The sequence below is a fragment of the Fistularia commersonii genome, unplaced genomic scaffold (genome assembly GCF_037954325.1).
Source record: "Fistularia commersonii isolate RoL2024-O1a breed Wild unplaced genomic scaffold, RoL_Fcom_v1.0 HiC_scaffold_44, whole genome shotgun sequence".
Taxonomy (NCBI): Eukaryota; Metazoa; Chordata; class Actinopteri; order Syngnathiformes; family Fistulariidae; genus Fistularia; species Fistularia commersonii.
This window is the reverse complement of record NW_028234002.1, coordinates 717,501-725,000: the sequence shown is the minus strand read 5'-3', so window position 1 is coordinate 725,000 and position 7,500 is coordinate 717,501.

Below are 7,500 nucleotides of genomic sequence, written 5' to 3'. Positions count from 1 at the left end.
AATCACGGTCCGGGCTTCTGCTCTCCTCCGCTCCTCACCTCATCCGCTCCAGGCCCTGGTACTCCGTGTCCGCGGGAACCCCCCCCAACCCACAAAAACAAACTCTCACACACACACAAACACACGCACACACACACACACACACACACACACAAACACACAAACACACACAGACACACCTGAACTCATCATCGCTGTGCTGATAGCATTGGCCGAAACGTATCCACAACCAAACCAACATTAGCTCATCCACTCATTCACATATGTGTGTGCCCAGAGGTCCGGGAGCTCCAGTCATAAGTCCGGGTGATCTATGTCCGGAGAAGACTCACATTAGCCGGTCTAAGGGGTCCTGCTGCCCCCCAGTTTCCCCGCCTTTGAGAAGAGACACATAACTCCGCTCTTCCGCTTCTCCGCTATGGGCCCTGGTACTCCCGATCCTCCGAACTCAGGTGAATTGCGTGACGTGCTTCTGCTCTCCTATAAGCCCCTACACACTTCGAACACGGCTGTTATCACCCTGTTACTGCATTTCAATGACACCCATTTGCTTTCGATCTCAGTGTCTGCCTCCGTACGGAAAAAGCGGGATGGGTGGGGGGGCATAAGCGCATTCGTGGTGTAAGTAATCAGAAGTTAATAGTGTTAACGGTTTGCGAGAAATTTTTAATGCTAGACAAAAAAAGAAAATTAGAAGGATATAATTAAATAAATAGATAGAAAAATAAAATTAAAAACGAAAAAAAAAAATTGTGAGGGGAATATAACATGTAATTAAGTTGGCGGTTCACAAGGAATCTCAGACATCAAACTGTTTTTAATTGAACATAAATAGTACACCCAAATATACAAATGTACAAATAAACATAGCAAGGTTGAACTGAATGTCAATGAAACAACCAGGGATGAGGAAGCAACGGACATCAGGACATTTGTTCTGTATGTAATGAGAAGTTAATAGTGTTACAGGTTTGTGAGAAATTTACAGTGCGAGACAAAAAAAGAAATTAAAAGGAAGTAATTAAATCAATAGATAGACAAATGAAATTAAAACCAAAAAAAAAAAATGCAAGGGGAATACGACATGTAATTAAGTTGGCGATTCACAAGGAATCTCAGACATCAAACTGTATATTTTTTGTTGTTTATATATAAACATATATAAACAAACATATATTGTTTGTTGTTTATTTTTGGGATATATTGAGGAATATTTAATGGAAAGGAGTCACAATCGCTTTTTGACAATGTCGAAGTGTATACGTGGCTATAGAATTTAAAGTTTTCATTAGAAATTATAGCCTCATCTGTAATTTCCTTGTTGTTAAGACGGGCTTAGCTTTGCTCCGCTCCTCCTCTCCTCCGCTCCTCCGCTCTTCCGCTCCGGGCCCTGGAACTCCCGATCCGCGGGACTTCGGTGAATTCCGGGCCAGTTTTTTGCTCTTCTGCTCTCCTCCCCTCCTCCGCTTCTTCGCTCCCCCGCTTTGGACCCTGGAACTCTTGAACAGGGCCGGGCTTCTGCCCTCCGCCTCTCCTCTGCTCATCCGCTCCAGGCCCTGGCACTCCCTGTGATCCAGTCATTCGCATGTGCGTGCCCGGAGGTCCGGGAGCTCCACTCAAACGTCCGGGGGGGATAAGGGTAAGGGGTCCTGCCCCCCCCCCCCTCGCCGCCTCTGAGAAGAGAAACATCTCCTCCACTCCTCCGCTCATCCGCTGCGGAACCAGGTACTACCGATCCGCCGGACTCAGGCGAATTGCAGAAAGGGGTTTTGCTGTCCTCCGCTCCTCCGCTCCTCCGCTCCTCCGCTCCTCCGCTCCTCCGCTCCTCCGCTCCTCCGTTTCGGGCCCTGGAACTCCCGAGCCGCTGGACACAAGCGAATCACGGTCCGGGCTTCTGCTCTCCTCCGCTCCTCACCTCATCCGCTCCAGGCCCTGGTACTCCGTGTCCGCGGGAACCCCCCCCAACCCACAAAAACAAACTCTCACACACACACAAACACACGCACACACACACACACACACACACACACACACAAACACACAAACACACACAGACACACCTGAACTCATCATCGCTGTGCTGATAGCATTGGCCGAAACGTATCCACAACCAAACCAACATTAGCTCATCCAGTCATTCACATATGTGTGTGCCCAGAGGTCCGGGAGCTCCAGTCATAACTCCGGGTGATCTCTGTCCGGAGTAGGCTCACCTTAGCCGGTCTAAGGGGTCCTGCTGCCCCCCAGCTTCCCCGCCTTTGAGAAGAGACACATAACTCCGCTCTTCCGCTTCTCCGCTATGGGCCCTGGTACTCCCGATCCTCCGAACTCAGGTGAATTGCGTGACGTGCTTCTGCTCTCCTATAAGCCCCTACACACTTCGAACACGGCTGTTATCACCCTGTTACTGCATTTCAATGACACCCATTTGCTTTCGATCTCAGTGTCTGCCTCCGTACGGAAAAAGCGGGATGGGTGGGGGGGCATAAGCGCAATCGTGCTGTAAGTAATCAGAAGTTAATAGTGTTAACGGTTTGCGAGAAATTTTTAATGCTAGACAAAAAAAGAAAATTAGAAGGATATAATTAAATAAATAGATAGAAAAATAAAATTAAAAACGAAAAAAAAAAATTGTGAGGGGAATATAACATGTAATTAAGTTGGCGGTTCACAAGGAATCTCAGACATCAAACTGTTTTTAATTGAACATAAATAGTACACCCAAATATACAAATGTACAAATAAACATAGCAAGGTAGAACTGAATGTCAATGAAACAACCAGGGATGAGGAAGCAACGGACATCAGGACATTTGTTCTGTATGTAATGAGAAGTTAATAGTGTTACAGGTTTGTGAGAAATTTACAGTGCGAGACAAAAAAAGAAATTAAAAGGAAGTAATTAAATCAATAGATAGACAAATAAGAAATTAAAACGAAAAAAAAAAAAAAAAATTGCAAGGGGAATGTAACATGTAATCAAGTTGTTTTTTTTGTTTTGTTTTTTTTTTTTACCAAAAAAAAAAGGAACCTCGGACATGGGTAACTATATTTTTTTGTTTTCGGATTTTTCCATAAGTTTTAAGGATTTTTTTTTTTTTTTTTATATTTCAAAATCGTTTATGAAGACATTAAAATTTGGGGAGCATTTTTGCATTCTGTTCTTGTGAATGAAGAACTTGGCCAGGCCTAAAAGAACATTGACACAGAGTTCATCTGTTATGTTGCTTATAAGTAAACAGAATGTTATATCATCTTTTGAGAAGGAAACTGGTGACGATGGAATGAGAAGGAGAAAAAATATATGGTCAGTGGTTTCAATGTTGTCTTCAAAAAATGTACAAATATTATCTTCAAAATTAAAGCGTACCCTCGATAATTCCTTAGATGGGTAGATGTCAGTCATAATTTTGAAGTGGGTCTCTTTTGCCTTGGGGGTATGGGTAGAGTCAGATACATAGTTCGCAGCGTGGCAATCGATTCCTCATCAAATTTATTTAAAATATCCTTTTTTTTTTTTTTGACGTCCAGGGAATAAGTTTCCTGTGAAACATTTCCTAATAAAGGAGTTGCTGCGCTTTCTGTCCACAATTGAGATTCCCTGGAGTGATAGTCGGGGTAACTGTGGTTGTACGGTTCGGTGCGTCATTATATTTTTGGTCAGGAATACAAATTGTCGAGGCAGTGCGTTTCGTAACTTTAGCAACTCTAATATGGGAGGCTTGAATCTGTGTGTAGTACAGAACTGCTCATTGTCCAGAGGACTGCCAGTGTCATCCATCAAGTCAATTATTGACCATATACCTTTCTCAAAGCATTCCTTGTAAAACAGAGGTTTGTTGCCATGCAGTACATATCGATTGTTCCAAACTATTATACTGTGTGGTGAGAAATTGTGTACGTATATCATTTTCCAGTATAATAATATTTGTTTATGGAACTCTGAACATTTGACAGGAATCTTGTTGATATCCAAGTCAGAGATAAGCAGAAGACTCAGGCCGCCGACTTTGTTGAATAAGTAGTTTGGAGTACAATACCAGAAAGAACGATGAGGTTTGATCCAGGATTTCAACCAGTTCACCTTCAATGTCCCATTCAAGCAGTCCGACTCTATCACTTTCAGCCCTCCTTCACTTGTTTCTTTCACCATATGTGATTTTTCTTAGATGGTGTGGTCTGTTCCTCCAGATAAAGTTGAAATTGATTTGGTTAACAGATTTTACGAGTTGATTTGGAGCAGCATTGGAATACGCTGGGTATATACATCTGGATAAACACATCCATTTTAGTCAAATATATCCGGCCTAATATTGATAAATCTCTCTGGAGCCATATATTAGAATTAAGCTTTACTTTGATTCAGTTTAGATTCAATGTTCCTGGATTGATTTAACGTTTGGTCCTTGGATAGGAAAATGCTCAAGTATTTTATTTCTGATTTCATAGAAACATCGCTGATTTCCTTTAGTGGCGAGTCATGCAGCGCAAGAAGTTTGCATTTCTTTAAGTTTAATGACAATCCTGAAGCCTTGGAGAATGTTTTGGTTTTTTTCAGCACTTATTGGGACTTGATGTTCATTTTTCAAAACTAAGGTTGTGTCATCTGCCAGCAGGCTAATAACAATTTCTGTCCCCAACATTACTTCTGTCCCACACGTATACACACACACACACACACACACACACACACACACACACACACACACACACACACCTTAATTCCACTCTTTTATATACGCATGTCTGGAGTTCCGGGAGCTCGTTCTCAACGTTCTGGGGATAATCATAGCTGTGCTGATAGCATTGGCCGAAACGTATCCACAACCAAACCAACATTAGCTCATCCACTCATTCACATATGTGTGTGCCCAGAGGTCCGGGAGCTCCAGTCATAAGTCCGGGTGATCTATGTCCGGAGAAGACTCACATTAGCCGGTCTAAGGGGTCCTGCTGCCCCCCAGTTTCCCCGCCTTTGAGAAGAGACACATAACTCCGCTCTTCCGCTTCTCCGCTATGGGCCCTGGTACTCCCGATCCTCCGAACTCAGGTGAATTGCGTGACGTGCTTCTGCTCTCCTATAAGCCCCTACACACTTCGAACACGGCTGTTTTCACCCTGTTACTGCATTTCAATGACACCCATTTGCTTTCGATCTCAGTGTCTGCCACCGTACGGAAAAAGCGGGGAGTGGGGGGGCATAAGCGCATTCGTGCTGTAAGTAATCAGAAGTTAATAGTGTTAACGGTTTGCGAGAAATTTTTAATGCTAGACAAAAAAAGAAAATTAAAAGGATATAATTAAATAAATAGATAGAAAAATAAAATTAAAAACGAAAAAAAAAAATTGTGAGGGGAATATAACATGTAATTAAGTTGGCGGTTCACAAGGAATCTCAGACATCAAACTGTTTTTAATTGAACATAAATAGTACACCCAAATATACAAATGTACAAATAAACATAGCAAGGTAGAACTGAATGTCAATGAAACAACCAGGGATGAGGAAGCAACGGACATCAGGACATTTGTTCTGTATGTAATGAGAAGTTAATAGTGTTACAGGTTTGTGAGAAATTTACAGTGCGAGACAAAAAAAGAAATTAAAAGGAAGTAATTAAATCAATAGATAGACAAATAAGAAATTAAAACGAAAAAAAAAAAAAAAATTGCAAGGGGAATGTAACATGTAATCAAGTTGGTTTTTTTTTTTTGTTTTTTTTTTTTTTACCAAAAAAAAAAGGAACCTCGGACATGGGTAACTATATTTTTTAGTTTTTGGATTTTTCCATAAGTTTTAAGGATTTTTTTTTTTTTTTTTTTATATTTCAAAATCGTTTATGAAGACATTAAAATTTGGGGAGCATTTTTGCATTCTGTTCTTGTGAATGAAGAACTTGGCCAGGCCTAAAAGAACATTGACACAGAGTTCATCTGTTATGTTGCTTATAAGTAAACAGAATGTTATATCATCTTTTGAGAAGGAAACTGGTGACGATGGAATGAGAAGGAGAAAAAATATATGGTCAGTGGTTTCAATGTTGTCTTCACAAAATGTACAAATATTATCTTCAAAATTAAAGCGTACCCTCGATAATTCCTTAGATGGGTAGATGTCAGTCATAATTTTGAAGTGGGTCTCTTTTGCCTTGGGGGTATGGGTAGAGTCAGATACATGGTTCGCAGCGTGGCAATCGATTCCTCATCAAATTTATTTAAAATATCCTTTTTTTTTTTTTTGACGTCCAGGGAATAAGTTTCCTGTGAAACATTTCCTAATAAAGGAGTTGCCGCGCTTTCTGTCCACAATTGAGATTCCCTGGAGTGATAGTCGGGGTAACTGTGGTTGTACGGTTCGGTGCGTCATTATATTTTTGGTCAGGAATACAAATTGTCGAGGCAGTGCGTTTCGTAACTTTAGCAACTCTAATATGGGAGGCTTGAATCTGTGTGTAGTACAGAACTGCTCATTGTCCAGAGGACTGCCAGTGTCATCCATCAAGTCAATTATCGACCATATACCTTTCTCAAAGCATTCCTTGTAAAACAGAGGTTTGTTGCCATGCAGTACATATCGATTGTTCCAAACTATTATACTGTGTGGTGAGAAATTGTGTACGTATATCATTTTCCAGTATAATAATATTTGTTTATGGAACTCTGAACATTTGACAGGAATCTTGTTGATATCCAAGTCAGAGATAAGCAGAAGACTCAGGCCGCCGACTTTGTTGAATAAGTAGTTTGGAGTACAATACCAGAAAGAACGATGAGGTTTGATCCAGGATTTCAACCAGTTCACCTTCAATGTCCCATTCAAGCAGTCCGACTCTATCACTTTCAGCCCTCCTTCACTTGTTTCTTTCACCATATGTGATTTTTCTTAGATGGTGTGGTCTGTTCCTCCAGATAAAGTTGAAATTGATTTGGTTAACAGATTTTACGAGTTGATTTGGAGCAGCATTGGAATACGCTGGGTATATACATCTGGATAAACACATCCATTTTAGTCAAATATATCCGGCCTAATATTGATAAATCTCTCTGGAGCCATATATTAGAATTAAGCTTTACTTTGATTCAGTTTAGATTCAATGTTCCTGGATTGATTTAACGTTTGGTCCTTGGATAGGAAAATGCTCAAGTATTTTATTTCTGATTTCATGGAAACATCGCTGATTTCCTTTAGTGGCGAGTCATGCAGCGCAAGAAGTTTGCATTTCTTTAAGTTTAATGACAATCCTGAAGCCTTGGAGAATGTTTTGGTTGTTTTCGGCACTTATTGGGACTTGATGTTCATTTTTCAAAACTAAGGTTGTGTCATCTGCCAGCAGGCTAATAACAATTTCAGTCCCCAGCACGTCTAACTTTTGGATATCGTTGCTCTTTTCAACATAAACGGCTAGCATTTCGGTAGCAATTATAAATAAATAGGGTGAGATGGGGCAACCTTGGGGGATTCCCACATCAACATGGAAGCTCGGAGTGGTGCCGCTTGGC